Raw genomic sequence first — 21242 nt, 5'->3', positions numbered from 1 at the left:
TGTGGGGATGGCTGGGTGGGATGGGAGAGAGAGAGGGGATGGGAGGGATTTTGGCTGATGTATTGGTATGGTACTAGTATTTTATGAGCCCTGTGGCTTACAATATAAAAGAACACAGCTTTCTTCCAATATTATCACTAGCAAAAACACAGTATCTATATCTGCTTAATAAAAGAAAAACAACTGCAAGTCATTCTGAGGAGGAATAAATTCATTTTTTTCACTTTAGAGTAGATAAAGGGAAGACATGTGTGGTGTGTATTATTAGTGTGTTTGTACTCTGTGTGTGTCCTCTCTTAGGATGGATGCACTGACATTTGAGTGTTTCTCCATGCTCAGTTTAGAACTGCAAAGTATTTCCCCCCTTTGTTATTCTCTTGTTCCCCCCTCTCCTCTGTTTTCCCTCTGTAATTTTCTTTCTTTGTTGTTGGCTCATTCTCTCTCTCCAACCCACCACCCTCACCCTCTCTCCAACCCCCTCCTAAAACTCAGATTAAAGGAATGATGCAAACTCGTGTCTTTCTCATGTTTGATCGTTTCCAAGCTAGTCAACTTGCCAGTGGCCCCGGGAAGTCAAGAAAGTGTCTTTTTATAGCTGATGTAAAAACAAGCACCACCACATATGCTTTTAATACCCATGAAAAACAAAATGTGGCATTAAGCTATGCATACATTCCACCCTGCAGTATTAGGTCGCTGTGTGTCATTAAATACGTTCCACCAATATGAGCCTCAGAAAACCAAACACATGCACATTTCTAACAGAATTTAAACCAATGAAAGGCTCCAGGGTGTTAAGTCTTTTTCTTATAAACTTCATATACAGTTAATTGCTATGTCTTTTTGTTTCTAGCAAAAACACATTCCACATTTTTTTGTGTAAATTCTAATGCTCCAAAATATGTTTAGTTATTTTACCCCCTTTTTTTAAGGATTAATCATAATGATTTATTTTTATTTAACAAAAATGCTTCTGTGTCTTTCATAATGTCCATGGCTGTGTCCATGCACTGTAGTGAGGGTGAAACTATACCATTAGCAGGGTGACTGCTCTGTTTTGGCAAAGTCTGACACATAATGAGCTTAACTCTACATGTGTTTTACAGTATGATGCCCTTACTGCAGTTTATTGTACTTTAATACCCTAGTTTTAACTAATTGTAACTAATTTTAGTTTTATGGTATAATCTTAAAGTGACTGTACTGTAACTGTTAGCTGAATAATACTGTAATTTGCTGCACAAAAGTTTTGCTGTAACTGTATTTCATAGTGGTTTACACGATTTAGCACTGGCAGTACAAAAACTTTAATTATTTTACATGAATGTAAATAAATAAGTGGTGTAAATAAGTGCCATTAGTTCATAAACAACATGATTTTTAAACAGATTCTTCCTGTCATTATTAATTTTGTCAAATTCATTGACTTTCTTCACAATCTGCTAGTGGTCCATTCTATTGGAGTGCTGAGAAAAAAAACTGGTGTTGCACAGTCTTGACTCCATCCATCCATCTATCCATTATTTATACCGCTTATCCATTAAGGGTCACGGGGGCTGGAGCCAATCCCAGCTGACATTGGGCAAGATGCGGGGTACACCCTGTATGTATCGCCAGTCCATCACAGGGCCAACACATAGAGACAAACAACCATTCACACTCACATTCACACCTACGGGCAATTGTGGGAGGAAGCTGGAGTACCCGGAGAGAACCCACGCAGGCACAGGAAGAACATGCAAAATCCACACAGAACCCAGAACCTTCTTGCTGTGAGGTGACGGTGCTAACCACTGCATCACCATGCCACCCCCAGCCCTGTAATGAAAAACAAACAAAATGACTCCACCCGTGCTACTATTACTGCTACTACTGTGGCTACCTTGCTGAACAGTATGGCTGATCAGTACTGTGATGGACATCAGAAATATATATCTGTCATCAAGAAGTGTAGTACCACATTCAGGCCCACACAGTGACAGATTAAACTTGTGTCAGGGGTCTGTCTATAAGAGTCAACACATGTCAGCTGACCCTCCTTTACGACATTCATCTCACTTATGAGTGAGACTCTCACGAGTCTGCTGTCTGAGCGTGGCATAAGTCACACTGAATGATATCAATGTGTTTGATGTCTGTGTGTTCAGATTTGACTGCATGACTCCAAGAAGATAATTTTTCAACTCATGTATTAACAGATTCTAAAAGTATCAGTGCCTCATATTTCTCTCTCTGCACCTGCAAGTTCATGATGGTTAAAATGAGATGGTGAGTCAAAGTACTGCGGAGCACAGTGCATATTTCATTCCCCATCTCCCCCCGTAATCCTGTCTAAATTGGGTTTTAGTCTTCTTTTTCATCTCTCTGGAATGGGAAATGGCTCTACATACAACCACAATCAGCCTCAGTGGCTGTTGGTATGACAAAAATACCAGGCAGAGGTGTAAATCAAAGCTGAAGCATGTTGCAATGGGCAACGAAACTATAGTCACAGAATTCATCTTACCAAGAATCCCAAAGGTGAGGTGATACAAACTGCTCAATGTGTCATCAGGTTTCTAAAAAAAAGATAATATTTAGCTTCCACTTACAATTAGCAGTGCTCATAACAGCATTTTGGATGTGTTTTTCAAAGATGCTCCTTGATTCTTGTACATTTAACTTTTTATTGAAGGACCAGATACAATACAATATTCACACAGTTTCTCTTGCTGTGTTCAACCAGAATCAGGTGAATCAAGTGCTCCAATTGTTGGTTACTTATTTTGTCATTACATAAAATGAGCAAGACTTTCAGTTGTAGAACCCTGGACACCAACAATACAGTAACTTGTACCACTTTGCAGCTATATTAGAGATGTGTGCATGTCCTGCAGCTGAAATATGTATTATTAATACATATGTATTATTATTATTATTATATATTATGTATTATTATTGATTAAATGCCACTGCTCCAAACTGCATGGATGCTGGCCCCACCCCCACTACTTTGATATGTTTGTAAAAATGAATTGAGAAGCTCTCATTTTAAGTTCAGTCTGGTGTATTTTGTTTGATTTCAGTGTTGACTTAAGGATACCCCAAAAGTGACAGTTATACTTTGCCGTTACATCACACTGTGATAACTTTTTGCTTATATTAAATGATGTTGATCTTGGTTCGCTCCTGCACACTGTCATACTTGACATAATTGCTGAGAACAATGGAGGTTACGTTATGACAAAGAAAATCCACAACGACAAAGACAAGATAAGCTGGGGGATAGAGAGTCAGGAACAGGCAATGAGAGAGAGGGAGATATGTTTGTCATGGCAGGGTGAGCGCTGGCCTGTGGGTGGGTGGAGATTAAAAATTCTTCATCCTGAGTCTTCTGTGATTTGGGGAGATTTAAGTATCAATTTGAGAGCCTTCAGATTGGCTTTGGAACGCCTTTCAGATGGGGTTAAAAAAGAGATGGTAGGAGGGAGACAGAGAACTTCCACTTTCCATCAGATTTGGTTAAATCACATGACACAGGCATAATCTTATAGAGAGGACACTGAAGAAGGAAACACAACAACAGAGGAGAGACCGGAATAGTGGGAAACATGGAGACTGGTAATTGAGGATGTGTTGGCATACTGTGTGATGGATTGTTTAGGGGAGTTTTGACACCTTGTTAGCGCAGATATTTCAAACCCTGCAGAGTTCGATTTGTCTATTTGAGAACAGTGAGAGTGATTTGAGGATTTGTCCATTTTCTACTCTTTCCATCCTCAATTCTCCCCAATCCATCAATTCACTTTTGGGTATTTCTATCATTTAAGATATATTCTTATCTGTTTTCTCACAGGGAAGAAGTTCCCTTCTTTTGACTTCTAATGGTGAATTGTTTACTAATTAGATGCTGCACATACTGTCATATATAGGATAGATATAGGCAGTACATGTGGCATATACAGTATGCTTGCCAGACTACAGCAAATATCATCAGTAATGAGGAATTAAGATTCAAGTTTCAATACTTTGCTGAAAAAGTTATGCTTACATTCAATGTTACTCACCAAGTGCGTCATGGGAAGTCCCCTGAGAGTCTAGGCCTGTAGCAGTATAGCTAGCTATAGGTTTTATTAAAAAGGAAAGTTTTACATCTACTCTTAAAAGTGGAGAGGAGGTCTGGCTCCTGGAAGAAGGTTCCACAATAGAGGAGCCTGATAGATGAAGGCTCCCATTCTACTCTTGAGAACTTTAGGAACCACCAGAAAGCCTGCATTCTTGGATCACATGGGATGCTATGAGCTCTTTAAGATACAACCGTGCTTGACTATGAAGTGCTTTGTAGGTGAGGAGCAGGATTTCAAATTCTGGATTTTAAGGTAAGTCAGTGTAGAGAAGTTAACACAGTAGAAATATGATCCCTTTTCATAGTCCCTGCATCCTTTAAAGACAGGATGTACTTTACTTTGGCAATAGAACGCAGGTGAAAAAAAGGCAGTCCTTGAAGTTTGTTTTATTTAGGAGTTTTTGAACATACCGTGATCAAAGATAACTCAGAGATTCCTTACAATGGAGCTGGAGATCTGGGCATTGTCATCTGATTTAACCATATCATTAGAAAATGTATTTCTGAGGTGTTTGGGGCCAAGTGCAATAACTTTATTTTGGCTGAATTTAATAGCAGAAAATGTCCCTAAGCCATCCCTGAAGTTTAATGAACTGATTGGTTTCATCAGGCTTCATTGACAAGTATAGTTGTGTATCATCTGCATAACAATGGAAGTTTATGGAGTGTTTCCTGATAATATTGCCTAAAGGAAACATACACAAGGTGAATAGAATTCTGACTAATCTTGGTGCACATGGAAGATTTGTCAATGTGCACAAAGTGAAGCCGATCTGATAAATAGTTTGAACTGGCTTAGTGTGGCTCCTTTGATGTCAATTAAATGCTCTAGTCTCTGTCATAGGATGTGATGGTCAGTAGTATCAAATGCAGCACTAAATCTGAGAAGTAGGTGTAGAAGAAGTACAGAGACAAGTCCTTTGTCCGATGCAGTTTGAAGGTCATTTGTAATTTTCATCAGTGCTGTCACCATGCTATGATACACACACTGAAATTTCTTAAATATACTATTGTCCTGTGGAAAGTCATACAATTGATTGATGAGTGCTTTCTCCAGGATCCTAGAGAGAAACAGAAGGTTAGACACGTGTCTACAGTTGGCTAATAAGCCTGGATCAAGAGTAGGCTACTCAAAAGGACTGTGGTACATTGCCTGCTAATAAAGACAAACTGATCATATCTAATAAAGAAGTGATGAGTAAGGGTAAAACTTCCTTAAGCAGCCAAATTGGGATGGGATGTCATCTGTAATCTTGATAATGGTATTGGAACCACGCACACAGTCATAGGTGAAGAGGGAGTAGAAGAAAGGGCTTGTCAAACAGCCCTGTGGCGTGCCAGTGTTCAGGGTGAGGATTGAGAAGGTGTTGCTGTCTATTCTAACAGACTGGGGACGCTGAGTTTGGTGATCAGTGTCAGTGTGTTTATACATCCAGCAGAGAAAGAGTGTCCATTCATTTGGAGTAATATTCACTCCCACTCTCTTTGTAATTTTGGCTTAGTCACCAACAATAATAGCATCAACAGTGTTACTGTTGGTGAGTATGTTCTGTAGATGGGGGGTCATGTGGCGGGGAGTGAGAGGTAGATCTGGTTTCCTCCATACCAGCTACAAACCCTGAGTTTGACTTTTTTTTGTTTTCTTTTCTTTGCCATTGCTTTGCTTTCAGACAGCAGGTGTCGTTTTCTGCTGGGATGCAAAAGCAAATATAGCTAACAGTATTAATCAGTCTAATGCAGTGCACACACACAGGCATTACACACATACACCTGCATATTTTTACATCCGCTGCTTTGCTGGGATTTTCAAACTAGTGCACACACTAGTCTACACAAAGAATGTTTAGCTGGAGTCTTGTACATGCTTATACTATGCAGAGATGAGAAAACAGGAAATTGGTAGCGTCTTGTTCCCGTCTGCCAAGCTTCTGCTGCTAATTGAGCATATGCTTTCCCCCCATAGTACCTCATTACAGAGGGAGAGGAGGAAGAGGAAGGGGCAAAGAGGGAGGAAGAAGAAGTGATTGAAAGACAGAGAGAAAGAAAAAGAAAATAAATGACAGCAGGAGGCAGAAATGAGGGAGAGGAGATATGAAATTGCCCTCAGGTGATAAACTCTGCTGTGGCGGTGAAGCCCTATGGCGTTGGGAGAAAATTCCATTCCTCAAGTGAAGCTGACTGCTGCTATCACACACACATACACTTGTATTTCTGTCTTTGTGAGGATTCTCATTTCCTTGCTGCTTACACTAAACTCAGCTATTACAACTAAATGTCTAACCTAACTGCATAAACCTAATCTAAACCTATTTCTTACCTGAACCCAAGTCTTAACCTTCAAACAGCTCTTTACAGTTGTGAGAAGAGCAGTGTTACAAGGTAAGAATTTGAGCTTGAAGATCTGTTACTGACCTTGTTGAAACAGTTTGACAAAAATTGTCATTCTCTTAGTGGGCATTTTTGGGATCTTCAGCAGTCATCAGTATCTTAGTATTTAAGTCAAGTGATAATGTCATGTGATGAGGTGGATTACATTATTGTATACTTAGGTCTTAACAAAACAACAAGAAAAAAACTCCTGACCTGTATCTGCGGGATTTATGCATTGCACTTCTGCTGAACGATTGGCTGTTTGGAGAACTGCATGAATAAGCAGGTATATAAGTGTTCTTAATAAAGTACCCAGCAACGGAAAAACTGAAATATCACATTGACACTGACATCACAAATATTAAAACCCTTTGCTATGACACTTCCAATTTAGTTCTGGTGCTTCCCATTTATTATTATTCATCTAGTTTCTACACCTTGATTGGAGTCCACCTGTGGTAAATTCAAATGATTTTACATGATTGATTTCAAAAGGCACACACCTATCTTTATAAGGTCTCACAGCCAACAATGCATATCAGAGCAAAAACCAAACCATGAGGTCAAAGAAACTGTCTGCAGGGGTCAGAGAGAGGATTGTGTCGAGTACAGATCTAGAGAAGGCTACAATAACATTCTGCTACATAGAATCTTCCCAAGAGTACAGTGGCCTCTATAATACTTACATGGAAGAAGTTTAGAACAACCAGGACTTTTCCCAGAACTGACTGCCTGAGCAATGAGGAGAGAAGGGCCTTAGTAATAGAGGTGACCAAGAACCTGATGGTCTCTTTGGCAGAGATCCAGAGATCCTATGTAGAGATAGGAGAACCTTCTGATTTGGGCTTTTTGACAGAGTGGCCACAATGAGGCCTACCCTCAGTTAAGGACACATGAAAAAGACATGACTGTTTGCCCTCCCCCCTCTGGGAGGCACTACAGGACTCTGTGTACCAGGACCAGCAGGCTCAGGAAAAGCTTTTCCCTACAGCTGCTGTCACTTTGTTAAACACTGCATGATGATAAACTGAACTCTCTTCAATCCCTGCACTATATGCTCCCACACTCTGTATATCTGCCCTATAGAATATTCATATTTATACTTCTGTATTTACTGTACATATACTATATATGTCCATTTCACTCTGTTCTTATTGTATACTATATCTTAGCTTATTACCCTTCACAGTTACATTTACAGTATATCTCTATTCTTATATGCATTTATCTGCATTGTACAGCTTTTTGCACTGCATTTTTCTTACTGTGCAAAACAATAAAGTTGAATCTAATCTAATCTAAAAATGCTTTGGGGGTGTATTTCAGCAGCAGATGCCAGGACACTGGTCAGGGTTGAGGGAGAGCTGGACAGATGAAAACCTGATCCAGAGTGCTCAGGATCTCAGACTGGGCCAAAGGTTAGCCTTCCAACAGGACAATGATCTTAAGCACACAGCCAAGACAACCTGGAGTGGCTTAGAAACAACTCTTTGAATGCCCTTGACTTGAAACCAATCAAACATCCCCAGAGAAAAGACTGTTCACTGACAATTCCCATCCAACCAGACCAAGCCTGAAAAGATCTTTAGAGAACAACAACAGAAAATCCCCAAATCCAGGTATGCAAAGTTTGTTGTGCCATATCCAAGAAGACCTGAGGCCGTAATCACTGCCAAAGTTATTTTGTTTTCTCCATGACCATTACACAGCCTTAACTGCCTGTTTATTATTGCAAAGATGAACAAAACCATGTTCGTTCTCGAAACCTAACCAAGTCATTTTATGCATAAAGCTAACTAAACCATGCAAGTGTTATTAAATGTGCTATATATTGTAATCTTTCCAGCATGTATAACAGGGATCCATTTCACATTTGTTCAAACATATTTATTATAGCTAAACCCAACCAAGAGTGTACTTGTCAAGTCTGAGGGCAAAAGGACAGAGGTTTAAGCCCCTCTTAGGGTCTTTCTGTGCAGGTGGTTGCCTTCATGCATGATACAAATATGCAACTGCTGGGCACAGTAAGTGATTTTTAACTCATTCGTTTTGTCTCCAACAGTCATGCAATTTCAGAACCATGTCATATGACCTGCATTAACCCCCACGTCTGCTCAATACAACTCAAGTTTTCTGCCTCTTAAAAGGAAGTTTTTCCTTGCCACTATCCCCCAGTGCCGCTCACGGTGGGAACTGTTTGGTCTCTCTCTGTAAATATAATAATATACAGAGTACATCTTGACCTGATCTATATGAAAAGTGCCCTGAGATATTCTTTGTTGTGACTTGGTGCTATATAAATAAAAAATGACTTGACTTTGTAGTTGTCTTAATGTTGGTGTTAAAATTCAGGTCTGAGTCCATGATGGCACCAAGATCTCTGGCTTGGTCTGTGGTTTTCAATTTTTTCATACCGAAGCTGAGCATGTACTTTACTTGCTCTTCCTGGTTTCCAAAAACAATTACAATGCACTAGCTCAGAGCATGTATAGCATTACTGTTCAAAGTATCTGACCTTATCTCTCTCATGTGTGCATCCTTGTGACTTTTGTAATCTCAATTGTTTATTGGGTTTATAAGCTACACTTACATATTTCCAGTGTTTAGAACACTGACATGCACTTGCACAATCTGAACACACAGAATGTGCTTAAGATGTATATTAGAGCATCTGGTTTGAACGTAGTTTTGTTAGTTTTTGTATGGTTCTAAAAATTTTTACAGTGTATTAAAAGATAAACAATCAGCATCTTGTTTTCTGACATGCAGAAAACATGCTTGCCTCCCTTTTACTTGAACTAAGCTTGTGTAAAATGTAGTTAAACCATTTCCATGTGCTGACAGTTCCCAGCACTGCAGACAGCACTGCACTGATAAAAATCTAATGTTGTCCTTCCTCCTCCTCTTCTTAGTACTCTGACCAGCAGATCATGTGTCCTCTGGAATGTGGAGTTTCTTTTTTTTTCCCTTTTCCCCTGCACCTAGAAAATAAACACATGAAACATGAGGTCTGGTGCTCAGCAGACGGTTCCAATTGGTGTATATGTGTGTTGGGGTGGTGGAATTGCTGAGGAGGTGGGATGGGGTAGGTTGGCTGGAGTGCTTGAAGGGGGTGGGGGGTTTTGGGGAAAGATAGAGAACAGCTGTGACCTATTTTTTCCTCTCCTCTTTCAATCATTCTCTTCTCTTCCCTGAGCCTCCTACAGTTTTCCAAGGGCTTAGAACTTTACAGAGTGAAGCTTCAACCTCCATGTGGCTTTGTAGAGTCGCCACCACCAGCACAAAACTCATTAAAAAGTCCTGGCAGACCTGGGCAGAATCACACACACACACACACACCTTTCCTTTAGCATATGCTTGTGAGTGTTTTTTTTGAATAGGCTGGTGTCTGGGTTCAGTGCTCCTCATGAATAGTTTTAGAGTAATTTTAATGCAGACGGTTTGAAAGTCAAAGCCATTGTTTGCTATAACTGTCAAATAGCAAGAATTCTCACAGTAATTCACACACACACACACACATCTCTCTCCTGCCAGATCCATTCATAGGCCGACACATCTGGATTTGCTAGAGCTGCACAGTGGAAAGAATGTGCAGTGTGCGTGGTTGTGTGTGTGTGTACGTCTTTACTTACAAAGAGCAGTCATATTTTGGCATTTGTAACAGGCATGTAAAAACATTTCTAAGCAACCCATATATGCTTGTTGTATCTAGTACTCTGTGTAATTGTAGCTGTTCTGTATAAAGACTAGCAAAGTAATTCTTTAGTTCAGTCAACTTTACACCGAAATAACGGCTCAGGTGATTTTGACCCTTTCATCAGTCAAAGGAAGCAAGGTTAGAGTCTGTTGTCCACATTTGAAGAGACATTTTGCAGCAACTGCTCTCACACCAGGCTCTGTTTTTGTTTCTATTCCAAATGTGTCTCCAGTTTTATGTTCATATCACTCAACAGACATTTTAAGTGCTGAATCATATAAACAACAGTGCTTTTACAAGGTCAGAGGTGGCATATTTTCCACAAGATCACTAGTGTTGGTGAAAGTCAGCAGGAAAAAGCTATTTACAGCCATTTATTTTCATGTATTTTATGCTGGACAGTCGAATAACTCTGAATTAATACAGAGAAAACCACACAGCTTTCCTTCAACAGATCTATTTATTTATTTTTAGCCTGAATTATAAAACAGAACTTGTATGTCATCACCAACATTATTATCTATCTCTAGTATGACAGTTTTAGATATAGATAGATTAAGTTTGGAAAAACAAAAAAACAACCTTATCAGTCATGGAAATGGGCTGGTTGTTCAAAGAAATAAATTCAAATGCTATGCTTTTGCTACGGCTATTGTCTATGGTTTTAATAAATGTTTGCTGCCTCAGTGTTTTCTTCACCCCCAGCTAAATATCCTACTGGATATTTTCTTTTCAAGTGTCATATTATAAGTCGGGCATAACAACTGTCCCGAAAACCTCACCAAGATGGCTGCTCAGTGCTCAAAGCCAAAGAAAGCAGTTGAGATCTACAAAACAGACCAGAATGAAATCATGCATATTGATTGGGTCTAATTTAACTGGATCATGACAGAGAGAATGTGTGACTTTTGGAAGAAAAAATAACACATTTCTTCTTTTACAAACTAAAGTTGAATTGATAATCAATAAAAGGCTCAATTATACACTCATTAGTTTTGCTAATAGTTTCTAGTTTTTGCTCTTAGAGCTGTTTGATCTGGCGTGACCACTAGCTTATGGTATCTAATGTTAGCTAACATCAGATGTATATTTCTGTGATAATGTGATAGACATTACTGAGTCAGTTTGTGACCTTAATGAGTCACCTCTCCTCAACCTAATATTACACTGATGCACATTTTACCTTTTACCTTTAGCACTGTGGCTGGAGACCATGTAACACTTGGAGAAAGAATTAGCACACTATGACCTATACAAATGAAAAGTGGAACTAATGAGTAATAATATGGGCCACTGATCAGTTTAATACACTAATAAATTTGCTTCTTCTTTGTATTGGTATGACCAACAGCTTATAGTGGCTAATGTAAGCTAACATCAGCAAATGTTTGATAGATATCACCTGACATTACTGAGTCAGTTCACTGACTTTATGACTGGTAGATGGTTTTGTTACCCTACTTTTTTAACTTAATAAAAATAAACTTATCATCTTACAATCAAATAATTATATTTGAGCAGCCTCAAAACACACACCAGTTGCTTAGTTCAATACACTGGTAGTTTGTGGTGGTTGATGTAAGCTGATGTTAATTTCATTACAGAATCTTTGTTACATTTGGGACCAGGGAAACAGGTATGAGGACCCAAATGCAGACACCAAGAGCAAATGAGCTGCACTGAGAAGACATGTTTAATAACAAGTATCTTCCAGTCTCAACATTGATGTAGTCCAGTAGTAACATAAATCCAAAAACTCTAGGAACAAAAGGGAAAAAGTAGACAACACAAAAAATGCAATAACTGGGAGAGTTAAGGAAATCACAGGAAACAAGAGGCAAGGTGCAAGGTGGGACAGAAAGAAATGACAATGGCAGGAAATAAAGCACAATAGACACACCAGGACCATACTACAAAATAAAACAAGAAGTAACAAGACACCAGAGACACAGGGGGAAGGAATTCCAAAATAAAATCAAGAAAACTGAGAACGAGGACTCATTTTGGGGACAGTTCATAACAACAGTCAGATGCCCTAGAATAGCACCAAATAATCTTGGACTAGTTTGATGAATGCAAACCAAACCCCAGCTCTGATCACTTGGGATCAACAAACACACACACACACACACAAGCATATGTGTCATAGAGCATGCTCAGTGTTTTCACACCACCACCACCCTCCTGCCTTTTCACTCCCACTGGGCGAGTGATAGGTGGAGGGTGAGCAGTGTGCAGAAGGTGTTAAACTGATCCAGGAATAAACACAGTAGCTGTTAGAGCTGTATTAGATAGAAATGCCTCTGGCTCGCACCTCTCACTCCCCAGGGCCACACATCCACACACTGATCTGTGTGTGGATGTGTGGTGTGCGAGCAATATGCACATGTGCTTCTGTATGTACTTGTATGCATATGTGTGTGTGTGTGTGTGTGTGTGTGTGTGCTTGTGGCACTCGTACTGGCTGTTAAGTGTGAGCACAGTGTCCAAGGACACAGCAGAAAGCCAGCCTCGGGGATGGACAAATAGAGAGAGACTGAGGCCAACTGAGCACCACTGAATGGAGCCAATAGGATTAAAGCAGCAGTATGACCTTCACAGATGACTGTTAGCAGAGAAGAGAGTTGCTGGTTTACTGTTGTTTTCATTCAGTCTCAACACTGAGGTCACAGATATGGAGGACATAGTTGCTGTGACTGTAGAGCTGCTGAGGCTTTATGGCAGCTATCTATTTCTCTGTTAACTGGATCAACTCTACACGCAGGGTGTGCCTGTTACTTTTAGTGTGTTGGTGTAAAATAAAGCACAAGTACCACATGCACAGACATTTGCAGGGGCAGTGGCTGAGTTTCTTTTTTTTTTTTTTTAAAGTGGCACTCACAGTTTTGTCCCCAGACCTTCTCCTGATCTCACATTATTATTATTATTATTATTATTATTATTATTATATTAATTAATGTAATAATAATTTTCCAGGTAAGCATTACTATGAGGTATGAACACAAGCCCTACGTTTTAACAGCTGCATGTCAGCTTGGTGACAATTCTCCAACTCTGTCACACACACACACACAGCAGAGTATGTTCACCAGCAGAGAGAATTTATTATAATATAATATTTTTTATTAGGGCTGTGCATCTTTATTGACCTCACGATTCGATTTGATTAGGATTATCCTGTCAATGATTCGATTCGATATCATGATGCAATACAATGCGTTGCATCCCCAATTTTCTATATTACTGCATATGGCTACCTTTTTTATCAATGAATAAAAACAGATAAATAACTCATTTTTTATTATTTAGAAAAGGGCTTTAGAAATTAGTGTCAGTGTCAGTGTATGTCTTTACATTATTCCAAAATAAATAAATTGTATAGGTCTAGCCTTCCTTTATTTGTGTGTGAAATTGAGTCATCTTCAAAAATAAAACTAATACTTCTGCAGTCTAACTTCAGCTTCTAGCAGCTGTCTCCTGCTCTAAGAAAGGACACTTCCTGAATGTAGAGAACATCACAAACATGACATACATGAGACAGTAGCTCGTCCAGATGAGCATGCGTGTGAGACTGATAAACAACTCTCAGTCAACATGTCTCAACAGTGTCACATCAGTTCTTGGCTGGGCTGGGTCCACTATTTCCTTTACAGTGGCAGGCGTTAGCTTCTCAGGGTGAAATGGCTAATGTGGCTACGTCTCATGTGTTGCTAACAGGAGGTAATTTTGCACTTAAGGATTTTTTGTCCAGCTGAAGCCAGAGAATCAACAAGCCACATAAGGAAGCTATAATCAATTATGTAGTGTCACTGCATGCATGCAGAATCGTCCATGTCCACATCGCGATACATTGTAGAGATGATTATTTTCAATACATTCTTCTTCCTTGTTAAAACCTGGTGCCCAGATTACCCACAATGCAACTTCACTGCCAGCAGTTCGGTCTGAGATTCCAGTGTGTTATGCTTGCAACCTCGGGTCTGGTGAGCTGAGTAACTCCACACCCCCAGAGTTTTCTCATTTTCAGACTTGTAGTCTTCAGACCGAGTCTACGCTGACTCAAGAGACATCACTCGAAGACAAATCAATTAGCACTGACACTGACATTATCAATAATTGTTTTTCAACTGCATAAGATGTGACAAATTGTGAATTTTTAATCAAGACTATTTCTTATGAGAGTGGAAAGTCAGTGTTGGACTTGGACAGTTTGTACATTGAATTGTCTATTATGAGTCAAATTGTGGAGGCCTGTATTTACTGAAAATTGTGTTAAAATAATCAAACTCAATATCCACTTGCAAGTTTTTTGTGAAGATTTCAGCTACATCTCTCAGTCTTATCAGCAAATAAAGGCGAAATCATGAGAACATACCATCTGTTGAACTTTTGAATAACTACAGGCCAGCCTATCGCCAACCTACACAGATGACCTACAAATTATTTTCTAATCTGAGTTTAAGTCTAAACATGATGCTATTAAAAGAGTAATCTTGGATAAACATGATTGGTGTAAATTAGTCTTCATTTCTGCATTACAGCCAAGTGATGATTCTACATGGTGTCAGAAGTGTGTGGAATCGCATGGATAAATGGGGCCATATGCTCACTGTGTTTCCCCTACACACTGGCTGTCAAAATGGCTGAGTGGTGTGAGGCTCCAGGGCTTCTGATCTCCTGCTGTAAGTGTGTTATCAAATCCCACGAGCAGTGTTGGTGTTGCTGAAGCTGTTTTGTTGTCAGATTCCTTATGATTTGAAACTTTTTGGACATGCAGTAGTTTACTTTTGATCCTGCATGTAAACACACTCAGATATTCTTATTAGAGTAATTCTGTTTACTCAATTAGAGCAGACAACGAGCAGAGAAGCAGTGAGTATGTGCCTGTTGCTGTCTGTCTGTCTGTGCAGCTGCCTGAGCGACATGCAGAGCGCTCCAGCACTGGGAACCTCAAAGCCCACACAAGCCCCCACTGATGAAATCAAACAGATGTTGCGAGTCCTCTGACACTTGATGAAACAGTTGGAAGTTTTTCAGGAGACTCTGGGACTGCTGGCCTCCTCACCACGCACCTGCTTCTGGTGCCAAAGGCTCTGAGATGTTCAGATATTCATTAACGAGAGCATGACACTGTGGAACAAACCTCTCCTTTGAAGGGCCCTAGAAAGTGGACACCTCAATTTAAGACTCTTCAAAGGCATACACTAATTCATGCAACTATTTTGGCTTAGAAATGCTCTTTGTGCTGAGTGTATCCTCTGATTTATAAAGTTCCTCTGATTTAAAAAAAAGTTATGTATCACATAAGAAAAAAATGTTTTCCAACAATTAATCAAGAGACAACATGTTGGCGTATCTTCCATTACATCCTTCCACATTCCTCATAGAACTGTCTGTGACCTGAATTATTTTTAATTAAATAGTCAGATAGAATTTCTTTGTACTTCATTTTTTATTTATTTATATCAAAGTAGACCACAGCAGCACACATGCAAAATTCAATTACATCACTGCCTCTGTGTTTCTTTCTGCATAGTAAACTTTAGTAGTTCATCATGGATCAGACACCTAGAAACCTGAGAATGAATGTTTACAATTTTAATGTCCTGAAACCAATTATAATATTTTGCTGAATTATAATGATGCCCTAAAGTTCAGGCGTCAAACTTCCAGAATAAATGGATTGTGCTTATATAGCGCTCTTCTAGTCATATCGGCCACTCAAAGCACTTCACATTACATGTCACATTCACCCATTCACACACATCAGGGGCGGTTTGGGGTCCAGTATCTTGCCCAAGGATACTTCGGCATGCGGACTAGAGGAGCTGGGGATCGAACCAGCGACCTTCTGGTTGGTGGGCGACCACTGGCACACTAGCTACTGAGACTTAAAATGATGATATTGGCCAGTCAGTTAGTCCACCAAATCACTATAAAGGCAGAATTACTACCTGACCAACACGCTCATTGTGTCAAGCTTGTTCAAAAATGAATAGCCAGATCTTGGATTCATGGTCCCCACAGGATAAATCCTAATGTTTTATGAGCTCCTGACCTTTCCTTCAGCACCTCTGCCAGACAATTTTTTCGCTTGTACACAGGACACATCAAAACCAAATGAGCAGATTGCCAAGAAAATAACTGAGCTCACGGTCTGCAAAGGATGTCTTCAGATTTGTTAGAAATCATCAGTTAAAGCCCTTACTAACCCCATATACCATGTGTTGGATCTCCTTGCATTGTTTTAAGCACTGGAATAAATTCCAGAACATAACTACAGGCCCTGGTGGAGCTCACTTGGCATGTAACAAATGTTTGCCTTGGGCCTGTGGTGCATTTTGTAATACCTGTCTTAAGTGGAATAATGCTACTGTTCATGTTTCATTATCTGGTGAATTTTCAAAACTGCAGGTAAGAGAAACAACTAATGTTGACTTGTTGACTTGAGATGAATATTTTTCACAGCTTTAGGCACAGAAAGCATTACAAAATCCACCTCTGACGTTGAGGGGGGATTTTGTTGTTGTTATTACAACTCTTATCGTGTTTTTTTTTTTTTTTTTCTTTTTTCAAAGGAGTAGACTCACATTAAACTCATTGGACAGCCTGGTGTATTCTACAATAAAAACCACTGTGATAAAATGTCACATCTGGTCTAGCTGTGGATTATTTTGTGTTTGAAGTAAAACTGTTAAGTTTCACACAAAATGGAAGCATTTCAAACATTTCTGTGGATGTGGATCTTGAAGTTGCAGTAACCTTACACAGATTAAGGGTTCTAAGGATTCCTAAAACCAGGCCAGGGAGAGGAGCTCACTGTTAGGGCGGCTTGCTGGCAGGTACTTGGTGGCCATTCATCTATCTATGTGACCTTTGTTATATTTTTCCTGTTAGAGAATATTTACAGAATTCAGGAACTTTTACATATCTCCATATAATGTATATTTACATACTTCCAGTATGACAAACTGAATGGTAGAACAGCATCATACTGCCTGTGAGTACTACAGACTGGTTATACTATCCATCAGTGTGCAACAGTTTATTGGCCCAATCAATCTAGTATGTTTTTGTCCTATGCTTTGGTCCTCTGTAGTGTAGTCCAGTTGACATCAGGGGTTATAGAGTTGTTTGTTAACATGTGGGGTAACGGTGCATGTAAAAATCTTCTTTACACCCAAAAGACATTGAATACATTCACTCCGGCTTGGAGTCTTCATGCAAAAATAATTTCACAGACATATTATTTAGCAAATAACTGCAAACTAACATATCTGAGTGATGTATTTAAATACAAGATGACTTACACACCAGGAAATAGCTTTTTCTGGTGTTTGGTGACCTCACTGAAGTTGAGCTGTGATACTTCACGCATGAAGACTCTTGTCTCTCTGTGTTTGCATATTCTGGTCTAAAAGGATGTTTGTTTAGAGAGCTCACAGTGAGCATGTAGCAATGCAAGTGGGACTATTGAACAATGTAAGCAGGTATTGAAATTAAATAGGACATTAAAATCACATGTCAGTTATTATTTAATTTTTCTGTTTATTTTTATTGAGATCATTATATTGCATAGACCAGCATCGCAGACTAAAGCATCTTAGCAGTGTCTTTCCCATGATGTGCCTTATTACAAATTTACAAAACTCTACAAATAAACAATAAAAACACATACATACTGCATTCATGATTACATGACTGATCTCTCTTTAAAATCCTTTTCAGCTTGAGTTACAAGTTTTCCCATGAGAGACTTCCAATGTCAGGAGGTTTTCAGGTTTAAAATGCATACAGAGCATATGAGCATCCTATATATAATGTATTTTGTAGCTTTACTGAACTTGGTAGATTGTAAAGAAGTCTGACATGTGGATTGACAACACACACATTCCCCCATGTGACTGCGCTTCCTAAAATGAATATTCAAAGTGGATATGGTTAATTAATTTCCAAGATGGACACCCTGCTTTACTCTCAAAAGAGGAATTTATAAATCACTTCTGAAACAAACAATAATGCAGATTGTTTCATTTAAAGAGCTTCTGTCCTTTCCAGGTGCCTGTAACATCATTTCCTGTGCCTCTTTCAGTTTCAGTTGAGATTTTCAAATGATTCCTCCACTTCCTCTCTGCTAAACTAACATTTGGACTTGCTGCTGAACTGGCAGCTGCTTTTCTCCTTTTTGCATGAGCTGTTAATAATAATGATGGATATTTGTTTTCCAAGCAAATACACAGGCAAATACAGACAATGTTGACTGATACTCTCCTCCTGAAAAACAAACACTCTCAGCAGGAGGCTATGATGACATGCTCCTCACCGTTGAACATAGTCAAAGACATTTCAGTGTTGAAACATAAAAATGAAGGCTTGAAACAAAATCACTGTTAAAGTGATTTTTTCTGTTAGGAAACTGATGCAAGTTGAAGGTCAATAAGTCTAATTAATGAAACATTATTTTTTGTAGGTTATGAGTGTTAATTAAATCCACAAATTGATTAACTTCATTGCAGTATCATCTTGAACTTACACTAATTAGATTTCAAGTAGACATAGAAGAGAGAAAATGTTCATTTAAATATGATGCTGAAAAGGGATGCTAATGATCTGAATAAACTTTAATATAATTTAATAGAGTCAATTTATAAAGATAGAACATAGCTGTTCCCAGCTGTTAATCCCACTAAAACTAAGGAGTCATTTTTATAAATCTATAAACCACTGTGTCCTATACTAAAACTTAAAACTAATTATGTATTATTTAACTAACTTTTGGAAGGTTACTAAAATTCTACCTCCACTATTCATTTCATTCTGAATTTTTTAAAAATGTGCTACTTTCTTCATTTCATTCTGTGGCATTCAGTTGTGATAGCATGTATAGATTGATGTGATACATGAATAGAAACACACAAGCAGACAGTAACTGTGCAGGAGTCTAGCACCATGTTTATTGCCATGTGTTAACAATAAACAACATAAGACAGGAAGGAAGGAATGCCAGTTTCTGAAAGCTCTAACACCACTCTGTGGAATATAAGTTTAAACTTTTAATGTTATTCATCTCAAGTATAGTGCAGAAATATACTGTTTGTTATAGAGTCCCTAAATGCCAAAATGTCCTTCCAGCTCACTGCTGTGAACTATGTTGAGTTTACTGGTGTTTTATGAAGGATAGTAAGATCCCTGTTGCGAGTTGGCTGTTCTAAAATATTTTACACTTCCACAGAATTCCTGGAATGTGATGGAATGTGCTGTAGAGAGGTGTATTTCATTTGTTACTGTCAGGGGATTCTACAGATGGATGGCTTTACGGGAACAGTGCAATATGTTTTTTTAATCCTCACGTCGATTACAGTAGAATTCATTTCCATTCCAACTGCTATTCAGAACGGTCAGCTCACCACTCCAGAACAATATTACTGGCCAAAATATCTAAAGCACGAAAGACATGACATGACAGAAATTACATCAGAGTACACTCTATTGTTTTGTGGTATACAGTCTATGGCTGCATTGCTCACAGGCATACTTGAAAGCATGTATATATATATATATATATATATATATATATATATATATATATATATATGTATATATATCAAAAACAGTGTAATGAACAACATAACCTGAAATAGCATAAAACAAAAAAACAAAAAAAAAAAAAAAAAAAAACAAAAAAAAAATCTGGTTCTGTGGGTCATTACCTCTAAAACAGGCATCCCTCTCACAGTTCATGAAAGGGAATAAAGTGTTGAGCTGTGCTGAGCTGTTTTTCTGATTCACGTTAAAGGACTACACAGATGTTTTTTTTTTATTTATTTATTTATCTATCTATCTATTTTATCTCAGTTGCAAGCCTGTGTACTTTATTGCTGATGATTTTCTTAAAATCATAAAATCAGTTTAATATCATTTTCTGCTGTCAGCTGAAGGATTGACTAATTTTAAATAAAGCTTGTGGTGCTGCCCTGATGGACTTCTGATATGAATGATGGCAAAACTAAAGTTAACATTTTAAATACTAGCTAGGTGTGAACAAGTCTGCTCATCAGTCCAGATCATGATGTGGAAAGGAACATGTGTATATTGGTGTCCTAAAAGCAACGGGACGGAAGTTATTGTGGTTTAGTCCACTCACCAACACAGTCAGCAGTTGGAGCTGCAGAACTAGCTGTGACACAAAGCTCCATCACTGCAATTTGCATCGTCATTATTCAGTCAAATTTGAACACATGGACAGGACACACATATTTTTAGATTCAGTGTGACTTTTCTTAGTTATCACTGCTGTCCATTGTGAAAAAATGTCCATAAATGTCCATATTTATTTATCTGTTTTATCTCAACAGCAAACCTGTGTTGCTGACAATTAAACATAAAATCAGTTTAACATTGCAGAGCTGGAAACAGGATGTTGTTGGTCTTGCTTAGTATTAAGAGTGGAAGCTGTTAGACTAGCTTCATCAAGTTCATATGTATACCTACCAAACCCTTAAAGCTCACTAATTAACATGTATCTTTTATTTAAGTGGTTCACAAACAGAAATTAAACAATTAGTTGTTTTAGTGGGAGAAAGTTGAATCTATTTCTTACTAGTGATTTTGTGCAGCTTTCCTGAGTGTTATCATCACAGTGAGGTGGCAGGTTTGGTACAATCTCGACTTTAAAGCCAAAACCTGTGCTCACTGACTGTATCTTGTAATGCACTATAGCCAGAAATACTACACAAATCCAGTGTGATTGCTATATTTTTCAACTTTTTATGGAACCAGGCTTTGCCATTTAGCTCCCAGCTGCCAGTCTTGATGCTAAGCTAAGCTAGCCACTGCCTGACTCCAACTTTGCATGTAACACACATAAATGAGACATGATGTCCATCTTCCTATCTCACTGGGAAATAAATTCATTTAATTCCTTTAACTACTCATGCACACTGTGAAAAGGAAAATCTGAGTCTGGTGTTTGCTTTATTTAAGGTATCAGCAGACCTGTCTGCAAAAAGGTCCCTTCTGACACCTGTATTACAGTGCCACAATGAAGTATCTTTGACAGAAACAACATTT

The sequence above is a fragment of the Lates calcarifer genome, linkage group LG8 (assembly GCF_001640805.2).
Source record: "Lates calcarifer isolate ASB-BC8 linkage group LG8, TLL_Latcal_v3, whole genome shotgun sequence".
Classification (NCBI taxonomy): Eukaryota; Metazoa; Chordata; class Actinopteri; family Centropomidae; genus Lates; species Lates calcarifer.
The sequence above is the reverse complement of the archived record's forward strand: the minus strand, read 5'-3'. Positions refer to the sequence as shown.